The following is a 24176-nucleotide window of genomic DNA, read 5'->3' as shown; positions in this document are numbered from 1 at the left end:
GGAATCGAACTGGGGTCTCCAGCATTGCAGGCAGATTTTTTACCAGCTGAGCTACCCAGGAAGCCCCATGAGAGGCTACGTGAGCACAAAGCTTGTAGAAGTACTATTTATCTAAATGATTTGGGACTAGGTTTCCTTTTATGAATAGGTAAACTGTCCCTGTTAGAGAAAGGACCAATAGACAAAACACATGTTAAAACAGACAAATATTTTAATTGACAATAGTGATTTTCTTTATCATTTTGCTTCTGCTCAGATCTACCCCCAATATCTCATTTATAAAACAAATGATAGTTGCTCATAAGCTAGTGGTTGGAGAAGTTTTTCCACTTCATTAAAGAAGGATGTGGGCTTCCCTATGGCTCAGGCAGTAAAGAATATGCCTTCAATGCAGGAGACCCAGGTTCAATCCCTGGGTTGAGAAGATCCTCTGGAGAAGGGAATGGCCTGGAGAATTCTAGGGACAGAGGAGCTTGGTGAGCTACAGTGCATGGCATCACAAAGAGTCGGACACAACTGAGCGATTCATGTATATATAGAGAGAGAGCAATTCATATATATGTATGTATATATATATATATATATGAATCACTTTTCTGTATACCTGAAATGAACACAATATTATAAATCAACTATAGTTCAGTTTTTTAAACTAAATTAAAAAAGGAAAGCAGCATGAAAGGAAAAGGGCCTTTCCTGCAAAAGGAACACTGAAAACCAAGATAGAAAAGGGGAAGGCATATTCGTTAAGTTGCTTTCCAGTTGGCTGGAGCATAAGGGATATAAAGGAAACACATGGGAAGGAACATTTTAATTTTAACAGGCATGTAAGGGTTACATGGGAGATTTCAAATATTTGAGGTGTAAGGTCTTAATTGTATTATTAATTGGAAAATAGGAAATATTTTGGAACCAGAGATCACAAAGTCAAAGATAATCTTTGGGAAGAGTAATTTTGCAGCTATAGATGAGATGGTTAGGCTTAGAGGACAAGAAGAGAGAGAATGAAATGGGACCAGAGAGAAAGTAATTACAACAGTCCCTGAAATACTGTACTGATCTCAACTAGGGCCACAGGTAAAACAGTCCCTGAAATACTGTACTGATCTCAACTAGGGCCACAGGTAGATAAAGAAGGGATCCTTATCGTTGCCCCGAGGGAGGTGTGGCTGGGCCAAAAACAGAGGCACCCTACGTCTTCACTTTTCTTATCAATAGCCTAACCCTAGACAATACCTTATAGTTTGCAGCAAGGAAATGGGACAGGCTTCACTTTTCACTTTCATGCACTGGAGAAGGAAATGGCAACCCACTCCACCGTTCTTGCCTGGAGAATCCCAGAGATGGGGGAGCCTGGTGGGCTGCCGTCTATGGGGTCGCACAGAGTCGGACATGACTGAAACAACTTAGCAGCAGCAGCAGCAGGGTATGTAAGGAGGAACAAGAGGCAGAGAGATACTTCTCCAGACTAAGGTGTTCCCCTGGACTATACAGAAGAGGGACAGAAGTCTGTGGCTTACAGAGCTTTGGGACCGGGGTCCTCAGAGAGGGCTGGCAGCAAAGTCCAAGACAACCACTTAGGCACCAGTGTCTCCAGCCTCATAAGATTCTTGCCTCCCATGCATGGGGGGAAGAACTTAACAGCACCATGCAAACAGGGAAGAGATATATCTCACCACACAGATACCTAATAATTGGAGGCTCCCTCCAGCATCCCTTCATTACAGATGTTTTGGAATTGCATATGGTGTGGCCCATGGGATCAGGATGAGGGAAATCCCAGGAATACTAACCTTGAATTTCTTATCAATACATCAGGAACAGGACCCAAGCCAGATATTAAATTGATTCAAAGAAAATTGGAAGTGTTCAATTTCTTATCCACCTGGATTTGTGAACTGAAATTCATATACTCTAAACATTTACATATTTTTGTATTCTGGGCATATGCATAGCACATGCTAAGCAAGCTATACTCAATAAACAGATATGCATAAGTATAAGTGGATGAAATTCAAGATAAATCAAATTTGCAGATATATTTGCCCTACAGTATATAATAATAGAAATGTTTGTATGTATTTTTACTACTGATAATTGCCTACTTTTTTCTCCAAATATCTGGCTTCTTTGTCTTGAAAATCAAATTACCAGACTGCATACAAATAAAATCCTGTTGGCTCATCTGAAAGTTCCTGAATTTGTTTGTTTTCTTCTTTTAGCTCAAAGTAAGCCTAATACTTTAGTTCATAGATTTTAAATCCAAAGAGATAATAATTGGTTGTATTTACTTATTAACTGTGGTAAAAATAGAACAATCCTGTAAAAGTGAAATTTAATTATGGCCTTAATAGCAACAAATATCTAGTTTAAGATTACACCATCAGGACTGAGCACATTTGCTGGCAGAACCTGCCCCCAAATTTGTGTTTATTTATTTTACCTATCAGAGTCAAAGTCAACCCACATATTCATTCCTATGTACTAGAAAGATATAGAAACAACTCAAGTGTCTGTGGGGGCAAGAATGCATAAAGAAGAATACACATGGAATGTTATTCAGTCATGAGAAAGAAGGAGCTCTTGCCACTTGTGACAACATAGATGAACTGAAAGACACTGTGCTACCACATCATGGAAGCAACCTAGCTGTCCGTCGGCAGACGAATGGATAAGGAATTTGTGTACATATACACAAAGGAATATCACTCAGCTATAAAAAAGAACATGTTTGAGTCCTCTCTAATGAGGTGGATGAAACTGAAGCCTATTACACAGAGTGAAGTAAGTCAGAAAGAGAAACACCAATATAGCATATTAACTCATACATATGGAATTTAGAAAGATGGTAACAATGACCCTATATGCAAGACACGAAAAGAGACACAGATGTAAAGAACAGACTTTTGGACTCTGTGGGAGAAGGTGAGGGTGGGATGATTTGAGAGAATAGCACTGAAGCATGTATATTATCATGTGAAATAGATGACCTGTCCAAGTTTGATGCATGGAGCAGAGCACTCAAAGCGGGTGCTCTGGGACAACCCAGAAGGGTGGGGTGGGGAGGATGGTGGGAGCAGGGTTCAGGATGGGGGACATTTGTGCACCCATAGCTGATTCATGTTCATGTATGGCAAAAACCACCACAATACTGTAAAGTAATTAACCTCCACTTAAATCATTAATTTTCTAAAAAAAGATGCCATGCTAAGTGAAATAAGCCAGAAAGGGAAAGACAAATACTGTATTAGGAGAGCAGATTTCAGGTACACTAATCACCAAAATGTGGTAATTATGTGAGGTGATCATATATTGATAAACATTATAATAATCACATATATATATGCCAAATTATCATGTGGTACACTTGAAATATATATATATATATTTATATATATATTTAATAAATAGAATTATTCTAAAGTTTCTTTTCCCTATATAACAAGGATAACAATGGGAAGAAGGGAGGGATGGAGTGAGGGAGAGGAAAAAGGAAGTTAAAAATAATAATAATAATATCAACAAACAGCACACACCAAAAACAGCCAGTTCACAAAGAAGGGATTTATAAATGGCTTGTAAAGACATGAAATGAGCTTCAGCATTAACAGTAAGCAGGAAAATTAAAAATAAAACAACGAGATACCATGTTTCTCCAAGCAAACCGGCAGGACAGTATAATGCCACATGCGGAGACACCAGAGTGGTTCTGCCTGAGTCTGAATTCCAGCTTCATAGCTGATTAGCCTCCAAGTCCTGCACAAATTACTTGGCCTCTCCCGGTCTATTTTCTCATTTGTATAATGGAGATCGTAACTACTTCACAAGGTTGTCACGGCCATTAAATTAGTTAGTATGTGTAATGTGCATGAAGCAGTACCTAGTCAACAGTAAATGCTGTTAACATGTTTGCAAAGAAATAAAACTCACGTCAGGAAGGGCATGGAGAAACGAGTCATTCTTCTGCTATTTTCTGAGCACCTCCTATGTGCCAGCCACTATCGAGGTGCTGAGGATACAGGGCAGAATTCTTCTCTTAAGGAAGTATGCTTCCTAATGGATAGAAAGAGAGGAAACTATGCACATAAAAATAAGTAACCTAGTTAGGCCATTTCAAGTCCAGTGTATTAATACTCCTGTGGGGAAAGTAAGGCATGTTGACATGAAAGAGAGTGATGGAGGAGAGGTGGGGGTCAGGAAACGTGCCTTGGGGAGGTCACGTTTCAGTTAAGATCCGCAAAATTCAAAGGAAACAGCTTAACCTCACATAGAGGGAAAGCACTGCAAGTGATGAAACAGCAAGTGTCTTTCAGATTCTTCTGATAGTTTCTTTGGCATTTTTACTGATTGTAGCCTGTTAAGAAGGCCATGTGGCAGTTATCTGTCACACTATTCATACCCTATGACTCCAGGTGTGTATTCTACTGAAACAGTGCACAAAAATACATGTATGGAGAGGTTCTTAATAGAACAAAATCAGAAACACACCAATGGAAAGGCAAGTTGTGATATGTGTATAATATGCAATACTCTCCAGCAGTAGAAAAGGTACAAGAACACTAAATTAAATCAGAAATCACTCAGCTTCGGAAAGAAAAAGGATTAGAAGAATCTATTCCTGTAGGAAGCAGGCTGACAAAAATCCAGAACTCTAGGTGCCTGCAGCTTAGGGACCTGAAGTGCTAGCCGTTGCATGATCTCAACAATCATGGCAGAGAGTAAGACGAAAATGTACTGAATGACACTTAAGTGCCCAGAATCTATCAGAACCCCAGGAACCCCAAATCCCACCTGTCCACAAAAGCTCCTTTCAACAGGGGATTGCCCAGATGGCCCACTGGGAGGTTAGCTCAAGATTGGAGGTGCATTTGGGGTTCCATGAGCAAAAGTGGGCACAAAATACTCATGAGAGATACCCAGAGGCACTAAGGCTAGTGTGCTCAGTTGCTCAGTCATGTCCGACTCTTTGTGGCCCCACAGACTGTAGCCCACCAGGCTTCTCTGTCCATGGGACTCTCCAGGCAAGAATACTGGAAGGGGATGCCATTACCTACTCCAACTGAGGCTAGAGGAATAACCAAATCCCTTTCAGTGGGAAAAGCCCAGATTCAAATTCTAAAAACCCCAGCTGAAATTCCACAATGAGGGTAAGGCCAGAATTATAGTAAAAGTGATGAACCTGACTGATTACAGTTGCAATGCCCAACAAGTTCATGAAGGCGGTCAAGGCCAGTTTAAAATGCCATGAACTGAGCCAATCCCACCATACAGGAAATTGAAGCATAATGAGATTGCCTCAAAAACAACAAATGGGGTGGTTGAGTCTGCAGCTGAAGTTTCCCTTCATTAGGAGATAAACCAAGGAAGAAGGGGAGGTCGCCCAAGAATGATAGAATTCACTTCCCTTATTCTACCTTCAGTCCAGTGTGTGACTGTATTACTACAGCCCCCCTCAGGGGAACTCAAGGTCATGAAGCACTCATAAATCTTCCTCTTCCCTGCTAGAGCCCCTACTCCACCTTACCCTGAAAGCACAAAGCTCACGCTGTGATCACACGAGGAGTCTTATAGGAAACAGGCTGTGTGCTATGTGTGCCAAGGCGCTTCAGCCGTGTCTGACTCTTTGCGACCCTATGAACCATAGCCCTCCAGGCTCCTCTGTCCACGGGATTCTCTGGAGCGGGCTGCCAGGTCCTTCTCCAGGGAATCCTCCCAACCCAGGGATCAAACATGACTCTTAGGTCTCCCGCATCGGCAGGCAGGTTCTTACCACTTAGCGCCACCTGCCAAGCCCCTTGCAAAAACTCCAAGCACAGCTTTCTACTATAACCCAATCCAGAAGTCATCATCAGGGCCTGACTTGCAAGAAAGGAATTTTTCAATGAGTATGGAAATGTGTCCAGGTCTCCCATGGGTGAAGGTTAGGAGACAGTGCTTCAACGACTTCATTAAGCAGACACATGCCAGCGAAAGAACTCTGGGAAGCGAAAGAGGAGAAAGTGCATCCATCAAATCCTTGACAGGGTAATGGAAAGAAGTCAAGGTCTTGTCAGTCGAATTCCATACTGACTTTCTTAGCAGAAGATCAACACGCTTCTGGAGGCATCAGCTAAGAATGTCCCTCCTGAGCGTGTTATGAGGGAGGATACATGTGCTTTGTACTGTGTGAAAAACCACAGAGAGGAAATTGTCTGCCCCCTGCCAAAACTCGGCCAAAGCTTCCTGCTGGCCTTTTGTCACAAAGCGAAGTTGTGCAGTCATGGTTCCCTTTGACTTATCTTATGTACAGTCTTAGAAGCCCACACTCTCGTCCCCCAATGTGGTGGATTTCTAAGTCATAGACCAGCTCTTGGAAGCATCTCCCAGCCGATCAATATGCTGAGAGGCTCTGCAAAACAGGCAATAGCCATCACAGCATGTCCAATTTCTCTGTTTTCCCTTTTACATCTGTTAAAGGTCAGAGACTATATTTATCACAACCAAATAGACCTGGATATTGAAAAGATATCTTCGCTGGCATATTGTTTTCAAATGGGGTGGGGTGTGGGAAGGCTTCCTTCTGGTTTCTGAAAAGTTCACTTTAAATGAAAGCACATATGCTTCTTTCTATCAAAAGATTCCAAAGTACTTAAACAACTTTAATTAAGGTCTCCAGCATCTCTCAGGAACAAATAAATATTTTTCATACACCTTGTTACAGGCTAGGGAAATAAAACCCAGCACTACCAACACCCTCCCTGAGCTCATATTTAACATTCTTTCCTTGAAATATGGAAAATTCCTCTTGAATATATTTAATTATGATGAAGTAAAATTTTCCTCCTAACGTGCCCATGTCTCCTCTGTTGGGGATGAGGAGAAAATAAAAGGGAGCCCCAAATAAGAATCTGAGAATATATTTTGGAGGCCTGGATATTAAAAGTGCCTTCCCTGGTGGCTCAGATGGTAAAGAGTCAGCATGCAATGCAGGAGACCTGGGTTTGATCCCTGGGTGGAGAAGATCCCTTGGAGAAGGAAATGGCAACCCATACCAGTATTCTTGCCTGGAGAATCCCATGGACAGAGGAGCCTGGTGGGCTAAAGTCCATGGGGTCACAAAGAGTTGGACACAACTAAGTGACTAACTTTTACTTTGGATATTAAAAGCAAAAAGAAAATATATTTTCCATCTCTCAGGCAATATAGGAGAATATCTGATTTTTTCTCAGCCTGTAAACAAAAGAAACACAGACATATTTTCAGGGCCCTAAAAAATGAATAACTGCAGATGGTGACCGCAGCCATGAAATTAAAAGACGCTTACTCCTTGGAAGAAAAGTTATGACCAACCTAGATAGCATATTCAAAAGCAGACATTACTTTGCCGACTAAGGTCCATACAGTCAAGGCTATGATTTTTCCAGTGGTCATGTATGGATGTGAGAGTTGGACTGTGAAGAAGGCTGAGCGCCGAAGAATTGATGCTTTTGAACTGTGGTGTTGGAGAAGACTCTTGAGAGTCCCTTGGACTGCAAGGAGATCCAACCAGTCCATTCTGAAGGAGATCAGCCCTGGGATTTCTTTGGAAGGACTGATGCTAAAACTGAAACTCCAGTACTTTGGCCACCTCATGCGAAGAGTTGACTCATTGGAAAAGACTCTGATGCTGGGAGGGATTGGGGGCAGGAGGAGAAGGGGACAACAGAAGATGAGATGGCTGGGTGTCATCACTGACTCGATGGATGTGAATCTGAGTGAACTCCAGGAGTTGGTGATGGACAGGGAGGCCTGGCTTGCTGCAATTCATGGGGTCGCAAAGAGTCGGACACAACTGAGCGACTGAACTGAACTGAACTGAAAAAGTGAAAATATTCTAGATTTGCAGAAGCATCTGAACCAATTCTTCACCTCAAAAGTGTCACCAGCATGATCCAGTTCTGTAAACAGACTTGTGGTTGACAAGGGGGAGAGGGAGTTGGGGGAGGGGTGGGTGGGGACTTCTGAGTTAGCAGATAGCTTGTATCTGCTATTATATATAAAATGGATAAACAATAAGGTCCTACAGTATAACATAAGGAACTATATTCAATATCCTGTGATCAACCATAATGGAACAGACTATGAAATATATACATGTATAACTGGATCACTTTGCTGTACAGCAGAAATTAGCACAACATTGTAAATCAACTATCCTTGAATAAAATATTTTTTTAAAGAGAAATTGTTTTCTATCAACCTGTGGAAGAGTATGGTGGGTGCTGACTTTTTCTTACATTCTCTTTGTAGGATAATTAGGTTTCTCTTTAATTTCTTTCGATTAAAGACTGACATTCTCTGCACTCAAATCGTCTAACTGTCCACTGGGGAGAGACTGGGCTCCTGCAGCAACCAGTGGGTGTTGGGCCGTTTACAGGATGACAGGACGACAGGAAAAGGCTGTTCTGCCCTCCCAGAGGTGACACCACGGGGAATTCAGGGGAAAAAAATAATCTAGGAGAAAAAAGGCCAGTTAACTACTCACGTTTGTGCACCTGGGGGCTGCTGTTTGTAGGGAACAAATTGCTATAATAATAGCTCCACTTCTAACACCTTCCTGGGTTCACCTTGGAGATGGTTTTAAGCTCCTGCGATGGGAGGCTTTTTCTGTTAAAGTGAAAGCTTTGAGTGCCTGCAACTCTCCCTTAATGGCTTTTGGAAAGAGAGGCCTTCTGCATTTCCTGCCCTGGGAAGCTCCGAGTCCAAGAGCATCTCACCTGAGCTGCATCTAGACTTGTATTCATGCAGCAGCTTCACTGCCCAATGCAGGGGCCACCAACATTCCACGCATAGCATGAAGCAAAGGGCAATGACAGCCTCTGGGCAGGGTAAATTGGCCTTTCAGACCTCTAGCCATTTTGCTCCTTAGTAATCTCTTCTCAGACCCTTTATACCAACATCCTTGAAAGTAGTTTTGGTGCATCTTGCTGATCAGGAGTGCTGCCATTTCCCCTCTCTGTTCACATGCATTTCCAGGGAGAATAATGTTCCCAGAAAGAGGATTGGTTTTTTGATCCAGGGCACACATATGTAATCGGATGAGTTGATGGAAAGATCCAACCAATGGCAACATCTTCCTTATTGTCACCTCCAAGATAAAGAAATCAACATTATGTTTCTAAATATTCATTTAGGAAGACCTCACATAGGATAGTCATACACCCTGGCTTATGCCTCTTCTCCTGGCGTGGTCTTTATTCATGCTCCCGTTTACCTTTGGAAGCATCCTGGTTTAGAGAAGGTGAAGTATGTAAAGTCTAGGAAGGGAACAGCTGTGCATGCACGCTCAGTTGTGCCTGGCCATTTTAGACCCATGGACTGTAGCCTGCTAGGTTCCACTGTCCATGGGATTTCTCAGACAAGAACACGGGACTGAGTTGCCATTTCCTTCTCTAAGGGATCTTCCTGACCCAGGGCACGAACCCACGTCTCTTGTGTCTTCTGAACGGGCAGACAGATTATTCACCACTGCACGACCTGAGAAGTGGAAGGAAACAGAGTTTTGGCCAATTCCCTCACCGCACCCTGGACCTGCCTGGTATGTCTTTTGAGGCTGGATTCCAGATGCTAAAGACCTGAACTACATCAAGATCCCACACCGAAGCTGGCAGCATAACACGTCTGCATATGGTGCATCGATCATGTGGCCTCGAGATGTGTGCATATCAGAGCTGACCACAAGAAAGGCTAGAGAGCATTTCTTCAGTTGAAAGACACTCACCTAAGCTACCTGTCTCCAAAATTCATAAACTCAGAACTAATTTGATTTAAAAAAATTAAACAATGCAGCATTTCTTATAGCCAGGTGCAGAGAGAGAAATTCAGGCCTACCATGCAAGCACCTAAGAACTTCTGTTTGCATCACTAAAGTAATTGGTACACAGGTGGGAGCCAAGTCTAGGACCAGCCAGTTGAATCAGGAGGTTTTATCCCCTTCAGTGAGCTCATGAGGTCAGAGTTCTCAGTGGTCTGGATTCCCTCAGGGCTGAGTGTGCCAAATGGGAAGAAGTGGAGGGAATTACTCACAGAGGTGCTGCTAGAGCATTCATTTATTCAGTGGATTCCACGTATATTTATAAAGTAAGCACCATCAACTCTTCCATGGCTGTGTTACTATAACTTCCCCTCTTGCCTATCGACTCCATAGGCTATGCCCAGCTCTGTGGTACAAGCACATATTATTTCACCTGTGGGATAAATACTTAAGCAGGAGCGGTTTTTAGTTCAGGTAAAACAGGACATCATTACAGACATAGAGACAGGGATTCATATCTGAGACAACAAGACTGAAACACAGGAACAACTGAAGTCATAATAATTAAAAGAAAACATGTATTCAGGATTAAAAGATTAAAGAGAGCCATGATGAGAAAGTGTTCAGGAGATTTGTTGTTGCTGAGTTGCTACGTTGTATCTCACTCTAGTGTGGTGCAGCACACTAGGCTTCCCTGTCCTTCACTATCTCCAGGAATTTGCTCAAATTCACATCCATTGAATCAGTTATGCTATCTAACCATCACATCCGCTGCTGCCCGCTTCTCCTTTTGCTTCAATCGTTCCCAGCATCAGGGTTTTTCCTAATGAGTCAGCTCTTCGCATCAGGTGGTCAACATATTAGAGCTTCAGCTTCATCATCAGTCCTTCCAAAGAATACTCAGGATTGATTTCCTTAGGATAGACTTATTTGATCTCCTTGCAGTCCAAGGATCTCTAAAGTCTTCTCTAGCAACACAATTCGACAGTATCAATTTTTTGGTGCTCAGCCTTCTTTATAGTCCAACTCTCAGATCTGTACATGACTACTGGAAAAACCATAACTTTCATTATATGACCTTTCAGGAGATTTAAGAGATTACAGATTTAAATATTAAGCTATTTAGTTAATTAATCATTGTTCCACCTAATTCTCAAAGGAACATGAGAATTTTCATGTGTAAGCAGAGTAGGATAATTAAGGAGGCAGACTGAGAGAATGCATACCCAGCTCATATATGATGTTTCACATATGCTAGGGGTAAGGATGCAGGTGGGGCGTAGCTGCTGTATGCGACTTCAGGACTTGATACGTTAAAAAAAGGTCTCAAGGAAGGATTCCTTGGAGGAACACAGTTGTGCAAATTAGGATATTGGAAGGCTTAAGTTAAGCCAGGGTTTATGAGTAAACGAACCTATGAAAGATTTTAATGTCCTAACTGCTGTTTCCTACTGGAGCATCCAAAATGAGAGTGTATAATAATTTGAAGTCATGAATGATAATGAGCCATAAGATATCCACAGACAGCGGCTGCTGCTGCTGCTAAGTCACTTCAGTCGTGTCCGACTCTGTGTGACCCCATAGACGGCAGCCCACCAGGCTCCCCTGTCCCTGGGATTCTCCAGGGAAGAACACTGGAGTGGGTTGCCATTTCCTTCTCCAGTTCATGAAAGTGAAAAGTGAAACGGAAGTCGCTCAGTCATGTCCGACTCTTAGCGACCTCATGGACTGCAGCCTACCAGACTCCTCCGTCCATAGGATTTTCCAAGCAAGAGTACTGGAGTAGGGTGCCATTGCCTTCTCCGACAGACAGCAGAGACAACTGGAATTCCCGGGGCATCATGGGCTGCTGGTCCTAAACAGCTTTGAGATGGGATGGGACCTGGGATGGACTTTGAAGTGTGGTAGGAAATGGGTGGAGGAGCAGTGAACCTCAAGCCCATTCCCATGCTCACCTCTAGCCATCATGACCAACAGCAACTAATGCTAATGTGCTTTTTATCTAAACGGGTATTACACTGGGTGCCTCTGGGGACTATATAATAATAATAACAATACTAATCACTATCAGAATTAGCCACAGTCTAGACCTTGAAAGGACATAATGATAAGTGTCTACACCCAGATAGGTCCTCCCATTCGTGGTGAGAGCCTTCAGAATTAGTCCTGGGTGATTGCCCAGGAGGAAATTGCATAGAGTCCACTATCTCATTTATGGAGGCCACCAAAGAGCTATCAAGTGAAGGTGACCTTCCGCCATGATCAACTTTGACTAGACTCAAACCAATGACCCTGCAGCAGGAGGCATAGCTACAGACTAGCTTCCCTCTGACAGGTACAGGGTTGATTTAAGCCTTGCAGCTGTTGCATTAAAGAATTATTTGTGCTGCTACTGAAATCCCCTCCAGCTGCCCCCTTCCTAAAATAATTATCGGTTACAGCACAGATATTAAAATGGCACCTTAAAAATTAAAACAGAATTCTTTTAAAAAAAGACCATATAAATGTAGAATTAGTTGCTATAGATGCTTCAAATTACCAAGAGACCTTATTTTATTTCTGTCACAGCAGAAAGTGCTTCATCAGGAGGAATTCATGTGGAGAGCCAACCACGTCCTAGTTATTTTGTATTTAATATGCTTGAGATGTTTAATTATTTTTGATTAATTCATTTACCATTAAACTGCCCAAAGACGTGGATATGTTTTGCACTGAGAGGCTTGTCAGCCTATGAGCTACACAGACACAGCCTTAATGGAATCGACAGAAAAGCCCAGCATTGAGGGTCAAAACTGATGCAGATTCAAACCCCGGCTCTATGCCAGTTATGTGAATGTTGGCAGCAAACATCCCTGAACTATGGTTTCACCATTTAGAAAATGAATCTGACTTCACAGGGTATATGAGAACTAAATAAGAAAAATGAAGGTAATAGTCATTTTGGACATATGACTAATTTGGTATTAAAAAAATTAATGCACTAAGTCCCTTACATACAAATGAGTTTCATTCCAAGAGCACAATCATAAGTCCAATTTGTTTGTAAGTCTAACGAAGTTGGTCTAAGTACCCAAATAACAGCTATAGATAGAGTATCATACTGTAATAGGTTTATAATGTGTTCACATCTTTGAAAGTTCACAACTTGCAGGGTTATCTGTAGGAGACTTATTGTTAACAGAAACCTCAGTTAAACAGAGCTGGAGGACCAGAAGGGAGAGCTCACAGGCCCTACAAAGAGAGCTGAGCTAGACAGGAAAAGGAAAGACATCTCTTTCCAGGCAAGGACTCAGCCACTGACAACCATGGACTCTGTATTTATTGTAGCCATCCCCTCCAACTTCCCTTCCCCCTCTATTAAAAGGTTCTCCTTCCCTTGCTGTGCAGGGATTTGCATGTGGCTCCCCAAGGTTGCAGACATCAATCTCTAATTCTTTACTGCTCCCAAGTAAACCCAATTTTACAGGCAGTCTATTTATTTTAGGTAAACACTAGGCAAGCACTCAGTAAATGGTAATTATTACTATTCTGTAGGAACGCTAACCATCTACTATGCACAAAAGTAAAACACATCATCACTGCTTGCTTTGCCTGACAGTAGGAGGTAAATTTCTAGGGATGAGCCCCAGTCCCAACTCAGATAAATCTGAAAGAAATGAAGCTGGGGAGAGATTTCACCATTGCATCTTAGCCCACATTTTGTCTTGTCTCTTCCCAGTACCCCCAAAGAACACTGAATTTCAAACAGGTGGCCTTAGTACCCACTGAGCACTCCGGCATCCCGTCCATTTTCCATACAGTCTAAGTAGCTTCCTGGGACCACTACAACCGTCATGGCAGCTTCTTCTGACACTTACTGAGGGACCCCTGACCCTCCATCAGAGAATTTAAAAGGTGGAGCAACTCCCAGAAAGTCAGAAGGAGAAAGGAGTTTGCAGGTCATGTAGCACTCTCTTTTACAAACAGGAAAATCGAGCCCTGAAAGATTAAATAATTTGCTAGAGGCCATATAATTAGGTAGAGACAGAAGCAGAAGAAAGACTCAAAAGACTCCCAACTCCACTTTACTGTCCTCACCAGACTTCCTCAGCTGCCGTGCCTCACTAATGTGTTTCAATCTGGCAACTTCTTAAATGGGAGGAACTACTTAAAATTTCTTGAGGGGACATCTTGGTGGGGGATGCTGGGTAACTGAAGCAGTAGAACAGGAATTAGAGCAAAGAAATCTTTGTCTTTGCTGCCAGTGTATAAGTGTCCCCAGGAAGAAGAAAAAAGAGATTACAATTATCGAGTCCTCACATTCTTCAGGCTTCACCAATCTAGGTCTAAAACCTGGGGAAAGTAAGTGCCCTTTCCCTCCATAATGGTAAACCCAGGTGCCCTCAAAAATCCCACACCCTAAAGCAATTCTGGACATCCTTAGGACTATCTCACTCTACTATATGAACGTCTTCGCAGTTGACGATGGCCGTCATTTTCCTCTTCTCTTTGGTTTTTTTTTTTTTTTTTTTCCCCCTGGATGCACCGTGTGGCATACAGGATCTTAGTTTCCCTGACCAGGGATCAAACCTGTGCTCCCTGCACTGGAAATGTGGAGTCTTAACCACGGACCTGCCAGGGAATTCCCTCTTCCTTAGGTACAGAAAACGTTCTTTTACGACCACTAGCTTAGCTAATATGATGCAGACTGTAAAGCCAGCACAACATGATATCTTTCTGGTGTCTCTGCATAAGGATTGGTGTGCCTCATGAATCAAGCTGGCATGTTTGTTTGTTTGTTTTACATCACATCACCCTCCAGTAGAAATCTAGAAGGAGAAAATACCGTTCACTGGCACAAGGACAATACTTAGTCACAACAAAGCAGGCCTTCTCCTCTCAGAATTTACCTAGTGAAACTAGGCTTTCCTTTGTTCATTGCAGTCCATCTGCTAAGGCTCAGAAACAGGTCCCGAAGGCTCCTAAGGCTCAGAAACAGATAGACAATGAATAGTCCTGAAGTCATACCTGTCTTCCAATACTCCCGTAGTGTCCTTAAACAAAAATAGTCATCTAAGCATTTCCCTTGCCTTGGAATGTGTTATCATTGCCCTGCCCCAATCCTGTCACCAAGGTTCTGAAAGAAAGTGAAAGTCACTCAGTCATGTCCAACTCTTTGTGACCTCATGGACTGTAGTCCATGGAATTCTCCAGGCCAGAATACTGGAGTGGGTAGCCTTTCCTTTCTCCAGGCGATCTTCCCAACCCAGGTATCAAACCCAGGTCTCCCATATTGCAGGTGGATTCTTTACCAGCTGAGCCACAAGGGAAGCCCAGTGAAAGTGAAAGTCGCTCAGTTGTGTCCAACTCTTTGTGTCTACCTTCAGTCAGAAAGGTGTGGGACCTCCCTGGTGGTTCAATGGCTGAGAGTCCACACTCCCAAGGCACGGGGCCCAGGTTTGATTCCTGGTCAGGGGACTAACTCCCGTATGCCATGTTGCAACTAAGACCTGGCACGCGCATATGTGCACATACATACACACACACACACACACACACACACACACACAGTCCTGCGGCAGGACTACCCCATAAGACATATCCAAACACTAACCTGAATGTTCAGGCTCATGTTTACACAAACTTTAACTCAAGCGATTAAAAAAAACACTGGGTTTCTACTATTATTTTAAAATTCAAGTTTAGTTGATTTTCAATGTTTTGTTAGCTTCATGTGTACGGCAAAGTAATTCAATTATTCATTCATATATATCTATTTTTTTCATAATGTTTTCCCTTATAGGTTATTACAAAATATTGAGTATGGTTCTCTAACTCTCATGATTTTTACAAAACTGTTACAAGTAGGAAGTATTGCTTCTCTGTGCCAGATGCCAGCCCAAGGTCCCAGAACCAGTAACTTGGGAATTAGAGCTAGGAATTGACCCTCTGTCTGAGGTCACAGGGGCTTCCCAGGTGGAGCAGAGGTAAAGAATCCACCTGACAATGCAGGAGAGGTAAGAGATGCAGGTCCGATTGTTGGGTGGGAAGATCCCCAGGAGCAGGGCATGGCAACCCATTCCAGTATTCTTGCCTGGAGAACCCCATGGACAGAGCAGCCTGGCGGGCTACAGTCCATAGGGTTACAAAAGCCCAGACAGGACTGAAGTGACCGAGCATCCAAGTTGAGCTCATGCTCTTGGCACTGGGCTTCCCCCAAAACTTGGGATAGATACCATCTTCCACCTCCAAGCACAGTCCTCTACTCTGTAGCAGTCAGTTCTGCCCAATCTACTTTCCCAGCTTTCTTGTTTAAGATGTTTCATGTGATTTTTTTTTCTTATTCTTTCTGTGGATGAACTCACTGTGGTATTTTATGCTACTCCTGGTATCTCTGTGACCTACCTGAGTCACTTTAGAATCTCTAATGTGCTCTTACAATCCAGTAACTGATGTCTACAGGCTGGCTTATTATGTGTTAAAGATAAGCACTTTTCAAAGAAAACCACAAGCACACCATATTTCTGATTAAAACAAATGGTGGACTAGGTACAAGCAAGGAAAGCTCTTAGATAGCCTGACAATGACTAATAGAAGTTTGTGTGTTTATGTATCTTCCAGCGAATTATATATGCTGCCCTGTAGACACAGATGGAAAACAATGCAATTTATCTCTTATTTTCTTTAATGGTTTGGCCCATAAAAACAGGTCAATCATGAAGAGGCCTTCTTGAAATGATAACCTCGAAATCAAACTTCCATACAGATGCTCAAATGTAATTCAGCATCCAAAGGGAAAAACAGACCCCTCGGCTCTGATTTAGCCTGAAGTCACTACAGACACTCGAATATGCTTGTCTAGAAAATCCCAGGGACAGAGGAGCCTGCTGCAGTCCATGAGGTCACCAAGAGAGACGTGACTGACTACTCATGCGTGCACTACAGACATGTCCACCGTACTGGGAGGATTCTCATATATTTTCCACGTGCACAGGCCATCAGTTATCATGAAACTTGCACGCAAGACAGTTTCTGACAAGTCGGTCTCTCAATATTTGAACTTCAGGAATAGAACATCCAAAAACTGATGCCATTATGGATGATCACTCTGGACAACAGATACTTGTGAAAGACGATAGCAGCTACTCCTTGTCTCCTATGCTCCCCATCAGAAAAATGCCAGGTTTCTCAACATCCTGGAAGAGGTGATAGCCCTGATTAATTTAGTTGCTACCTCCTTACATACCTTGGGGCACAGTACAGACATCATAAACTGTCCTCACATAGGTCAGAAATCCCTACAGTGCCAAGTGGCAGGGAAAGCTTGAACTGAGACACATGTCCCTAACTCATTTGTCATACTTGTTACACAACTGCTCACCTTGACTTTCGATCACTAGGGAAATAATATATTTTTTTTTAGGGTTCTGATATTTTATTTAAAATTTTTCTTTCTAAGCTTCCTAACCTCTCACCAGAATCGTAAGCACTTTTTCAGTGTCACCACTTTTTACTACCTGGTGGAGTTATTTATTTATAAGGCCTTATTTATAAAAATTACTGTGGTTTTATTATGAGGAAGTGGAAAGCATTCATGGAAAGCATTTGAAAAATACTGAAAGAATAAAGTAGAAATGTGTAATCATCCACAATTTAACCACACCTCATTATATTTCTCAGAGTTCTAAAGTGGTTTCTTTTCTTTCTTTCTTTCTTTTTTGGCCATGCTGCATGGCTTGCGGGATCCTAGTTTCCAGAACAGGGATTGAACCTAGGCCTGTGGCACTAAAAGCACAGAGTCCTAACTACTGGACCACCAGGGAATTTCAGATCACTAGGGAAATAATATTAGCAGCAATGACAGGTACACCCATCCAAAGTGCTTTTTGAAGCATTAATTTAACACTTACTATATTATTTCATTGTATCTTCTCTGATTTTCCTATCTTCTTCTGAAGCACAAGCCTTAAGCACACATCACTCAACTCTGTTTCACCACAAAAGATACACATTTCTACCTCCTGACTCAATCAAGCTTTATTCTCCTTTGCTGACATTCTTCCTGTTCCAGTTTTGTTAACATTTATCTAAAGGTTCTAGACATGAATTGTTCAATAGAAAGGCCATTAAGTTTTTACTATGTAATTTTCTTATACACTTTAACTACTTGCACATTTCTTACACATTTCAAGTACTCAGTCTTGAAAGAGTCACATGTTTGCTGATGGCTACAGTAGAGAAATAATGCAGATCGAGAATGAGAGGATCCCCTGGAGAAGGGAATGGCAACCCACTCCAGTATTCTTGCCTGGAGAGCTCCATGGACAGAGGAGTCTGGTGGGCTACAGTCCATGGGGTTGCAAAGAGTCAGACATGACTGAGTGACTCACACACACACACACGCATACAGAACATTTCCATCAACTCAGAAAGTTTTATTGAACAATGTTCCTCTACAGGGAAGGTCCAGTTTTTGTTGAAATGTTGCTTGTTTCATTTTCCCAATCTATCACAGATTCTTTATTCAGAAATTCCTCTTCAGGCTACAGAGAGGTGATAGGAATGATATTTATTCTTTGGTCTTCAACAACTGGAAGGTTGGAAAAACACACGAAATACATTTTGAGATCTTAGACACTGGAAAAGAGGCAGGACAGAAGCTGACCTCTGAAAAAAGTAAAATGAAGAGAAGTGAGTTCTATGATTGACCCAGCTTATGCCCAGTGACAGTCTGTAAGCCTACACTGAAAGAAATGATACAGAAATTTCTTCAGATGAAAGGAAAATAATATTAGATATAAATTTGTATCTACTCAAAGAGACAGAGTTCCAGAAGTATAGGTTAAGATAAAAATAAAATTCTCAAAACTTTAAATCTCTTTGAAAGGTAACTGACCACTTACATGAAAATAACAGTAGATCATGGGATTTATACATGTTCATATTAAAACACAGAGCACACAGAAGTTCATAATTTTAAGGTTTTTGATTATACATGAAGTAACATAATTTTACTTGAAAATAGACTGTGATAAATTCAAGACATACATTGCAAACACTAGAGCAACCACTAAAAATAAATAGAGGTACAGAAAATAAGACAGCAGAAAAAGGAAATAAGAAAGATAATACTAGAAATCAATGAAATAGGAAACACAGGGACAATAATGATATCAGTTAAACCATAGGTTGTTTTTTTTAAGAAACTGAAAACAAGAGCCAGACAAACCAAGAAAAAAGGGATAAGGTGAAATATTCAAAATATATTTTATAAAATATAGTAAGTAAAAGTGAAAGTGAAGTCGCTCAGTCGTGTCTGATAATAACTGTATGAAAAAACAGACACAATCACTGATGAGTGTTGGAGGAGAAAGGGACAGAGAATGAGATGGTTGGATGGCATCACCGACTCAATGGACATGAGTCTGAGCAAGCTCTGTCAGATGTCAATGGATAGGGAAGCCTGGCATGCTGCAGTCCATGGGGTTGCAAAGAGTCAGACATGCCTGAGTGACTGAACTGAACTGAACTGAAAAATCAGTTCAGTTCGGCACAGTTCAGTCATTCAGTCGTGTCTGACCCTTTACAACTCCATGGACTGCAGCATGCCAGGCCTCCCTATCACCAACTCCTGGAGTTTACTCAAACTCATGTCCATTGAGTCAGTAATGCCACAGAACCACCTCAGCTTTCTTTATAGTCCAACTCTCACATCCATACATGACTACTAGAAAAACCATAGCTTTGACTAGACAGAACTTTGTTGGCAAAGTAATGTCTCTGCTTTTTAATATGATGTCTAGGTTGGTCATAACTTTTCTTCCAAGGAGAAAGCATCTTTTAAAAATCACAAACTGCCAAAGCTCATGAAATAAGAAATATGAATAGTCTTATTCTTAGTCTTAAAAGCTAAAATCATAAGCTGAAAAATTCCACAAAGAAAACTCCAGACTCTAAATTTTATTTAACATTTAAGGAAAAAAATAATACCAATTACTCAAAAACTCTTCCAGAACACAGAAGAAAATAAACACTCCCCAACTGATTTTATGAGGCACAGAGTACCCCAATTTCAAAAAAAGGCAAAGATATACAATAAGAGAAACTACAAACCAATATCCCACACAAACATAGATGCAAAAATTCATGACATACTTTGGCAAATCAAATCCAGAAATATCTGCATCATAGCCACCCAGGGCTGAGCCCAGGAAGGCAAAGTTGTTTTTTGATATTTGAAAACCAGTCAAGCAACTCATTATGTTGACAATCAAAAAAGAACAACCACATGATGACTTCAAGGAAAGGCATTGGGCAAAATTAAATATCCATTCACAATAATATTTCTCAGTAAACCTGGAATAGGAGGAAACGTCCTCAATCTGATTATGGACATCTATGGTAAAAGCCATAGCTAACATAATTACTGGTGAAAGGTTGAATGCTTTCTCTCTAGATGGAGACTGAGGCAAGAATATTCCATCTTATCATCAGTTCTATTCAACATTATCCTTGAGGTCTTAGTGAAAAGAGAAAGAAACACAAAAGACACACAGATTGAAAGGGAAGAAATAAAACTTTCTTTATTTGCCAATGACATGACTGAGTACAAAGAATTCCAATGAATCTACCAAAAAGAAACTAGAGAAGATAAGTGATTTTATCAACTTTGTAGGGTAAAAGGTCAAATACAAAATACATTGTGAGCTCTATTCAGTGAAATAAGTGTATTGATCACATATTTTGCTGGTGTAGCAATGTCAAATTATTATAAATGTTTCTATCATTTATTCTTAAATTTTATACTTCTCTCATCGTGGATTGGCAACAAAAATTTCATGGACTGGGACCAGCCTACAGACCACTGTCCACATGACACTCAGACATTTATTAATTAAGCAAAACTTCCATAAATGTACTTCATATATGTCAGACACCATGCTGAACACACTCTCCCACATGAACAAGGCTCAATTCCTAGGACCGGATCTCCAGTATAATAAGCAACATAAGACCTCTACACACATAATCAATATTTTTTAAGAATATGTTTACAGCCATAAGTGATGGGAAGTGGTTTGCATTTGAAGAATTCGAGAAAGGAAATGAAAGAGTTGTTCTGATCACAAAGATCTTAATGGGTGAAGATGTATTTGAATTTGCCATAGAGAAGCGACAACAGAGCAACCCAAACCCACCCACATAACAGTGAGCTTCCAGTGAGACCCTGATGCCTCCTGTTGTTTCTAGGAAACGGATTTCGACAAAAGCTTCTGGGATTTGGAGGGGTAAAGAATAGACATTAAATCTCCCACATTAACATCCTCCCAATACTCCAAACCCACTGATACTTCTGATTCTCCAATACATATGATATTCATGGCTAAAAAGCCCAAGTAACGTTTTTATGCAGCTTGTGACCTGTGTACCTAGAATCACAGGGTGTTAGAAAGGGAAGATCCTTAGAGATAAGATGACAAAATTTTGCAAATATGGCAACGGGAGATGGACATTTTTTCCTAGGCCATGTGGCTTTGCAGGAATCAGGAGATGTTAGATGCAGCTCTGACACTCAGTCCAGGACTCTTTGCCTTATGCCATGTTGCCTGCCCAGACACCAGAGGAAGGAACACCGTCAACTATAGTAGCTGTCACTGCACACAATTAAACCCAATGGAGTGAAGTCTGTAACAGAGTGACAGCTGTAACCTAAACACAGAGGCATAACTGCACATGAATGAAGAGACTGAGGACAAATTCCCTAGGTATCTACATACATGAGCTTAGAAGAAGCCTTCTGGGGGCAGGGTGGGGCGGGGAAATGACCCAAGGAAGAGAACAGTGGAGGTATATTCAATATTCATCCACGTTCAACCATCGTCGAAAGTAGCAAAATCCTAGGATCACTAAGACAACCCAGCTCTTATTAACTGACACTCACAACCCCAGAAAAGTAAAAGCTACAAGATGAATGTTAGCAGAATATCTGAGTGGCACTGAGAGTAGTATTGTCCATGAGCATGACATCGGCAAGACGGACAGTGATGGGACAACCTTCATAGCTGATCTCTTGGCTCCATCATCAGAGGTACCTATAGTTTTAACATAAATACCATAAAATAAGGATCTGATTACCATATCCAACCAGCAAATGGGTAACAAAGCACAATAAAATGAACTGGAAAACAATCCCAGAAACCTTCAACAGAAACATAGTAGCATATCCCTATTTAAATAGAAAAATCAAGTCTGAATATAGGATAGATTTTTTTTTAATAGACTTTTGAAATTCCCAATGTCTCGGAGCTCATTTTCACCATCTCCTCTCCCCTTTTTGTGCACCCAGAATATTACACAGCTTTACTTCCTGGTTCACATATTGAAACTGACCTTTTTTTAAATTAAGGCTGTTTTTCTTTTTTAGAAGAGCGGTTCTTACATGTTAGTATGCACTGAAATCACATGAAGCTCACATGAAGTTGAGCCAAGCTGCTGTGTTCAGTCACACAGCCTCAGATGCAGTGTGTCTGGGGTGGGCCCTAAGTACTGGCAATTCCAACAAACATCCAGATGCTGGAGGCTGCAGCTAATGCTTCCTGGTTGGGATACCGGACTTCGCGGAGAACCACTGTTTCACAGCTCTCCTCACCCTCCAACCTCTTGACACAGCTTTTCACATTATGAAACATGATAACAAGCACACAGCTCTGATGCTGGCCTCCCTCCCTACAATTCAGGCAAGGCACTGAATGAGGGCTCAGTAAGTATTTGTTGTGTAAGTAAATCAACAGATGAATGAATCATTGAGTTGGGAATAAACAAATAAATGAATAAAAGCATTTGCTTTTTTGTTTGCTTCAAACCCCTTAGAGTAACCCTAAACGCAACAAAATGAAACACAGTATGAACAAGAAATACAACCAAGATAATTCTATCCCAGAACAAAGAGACTGTTCTGAAGATAAATTTCGATTATGCCTTCCAAACCATAGACAGCACATTCCTAGCACATCTCACTCAGATGTTCACATTTTCTTCACCTCCAGGTTTTAAAAGTTTAAACACAGTGTACCAGTCTCAGACTATCTTTATTCATAATCAACAATTTTAAATCCAAACATCTATAAATCTTTAAAACAATCACACCCTTCTACTTTAAAAAGCTAAATTGAACAAACACATGTATGTCTTCTCCCTCTTGGAATCCACTAAGTCATAAACCCGCAAAGACAAAGAGCTGGAGGTCAAAGATTATTCAGAAGATGGAAGATAGTAACTGAGACGTGACTGTCTTCACACAGCAGCAAAAGGTGGATCCTGCCTGGGTGATTAGAAAAATAAAGCAACAAGCAGCAAGCAGACCCTTGTGGGGAACACAGGCACAGCTCAGGAACTGGAGAACGCCTTGAATGGCCATTGCAGGAAGTGAGGTTAAAAGAGCCGGATTAAATGAAACTCGAAAAACGTAAACTTTGACATCCTGACATCCTTGCCAACAACATGCTAACAATTCATATCTAAGATCTCACCATTATTACAAAAGAATAGAGACTAAGTCAAATAGGAAAAGGAACCAAATGGAAAGCAGAATCATTTTTTAAGGTATATAACATTCTTTAGAGAGAAAAAGACAACTCGGCATGAAATAAACCAAATCAACTGTAATAATGATAGTTTCAAAGTTCTTTTAGAACTGACTTACTTTTGGAGTAAATTACAAGGGAAACTGTTCCACTGCAGAGATGGTGGTTTTGAAGAATCAAGTCAGGAGCAGCTGAGTCCATCCATGTCTTACCCAGACAGTGACACCCTGTGGAAACATACACACATCGTCAAGGGATGTATGGTTGGACCATCCACACTGATCTCCAGCCTGCAAGACCAAATCATGTGATAGATTTTGAGTTTAGGAAACACTGTATCTATACTCAGTGCTGGGCAGGAGTTGTCAAAAAGACATGCTCACTGTAACATATAAAACATGCATCAGTGACTCTATGGGCAAATATGGAACATCTCTATATGAGAAAGGGATCATATTCTCTATTTCCAAAACTAAGAAAAAGAACCTAAAGGTAGAGAGCCATGCGACTATAAATAATCTAAAGAAGGTAATATACTAGGATTTATGCCAGCCGTACTGTTAGTTGCCCTAACCCTAAACCCCTTCTGGAATCATCAGTTAAGACAACAGTCTCCTAAGTTTGCTCGGAAGGATCTGGCAGCTGAACGAGTCCTCTAAGTGTTAAGCTCACTTCTACTCCTGAGGTCTGTATTCCTGCTTCTCCCCTCCCTGTGTCCCAAGCCTTTGTTTCCATCAGTTTGAATCCTACATGTCAATCAATGTTTAGTTCAAGCACCTTTTATTTCGAGAAATGTTCCTCTAATTACTATCCAATGATTTCTCATTGTCTTCAATATACAA

The sequence above is a fragment of the Ovis canadensis genome, chromosome 26 (genome assembly GCF_042477335.2).
Source record: "Ovis canadensis isolate MfBH-ARS-UI-01 breed Bighorn chromosome 26, ARS-UI_OviCan_v2, whole genome shotgun sequence".
Classification (NCBI taxonomy): Eukaryota; Metazoa; Chordata; class Mammalia; order Artiodactyla; family Bovidae; genus Ovis; species Ovis canadensis.
Note: the sequence above shows the minus strand (reverse complement) of the source record.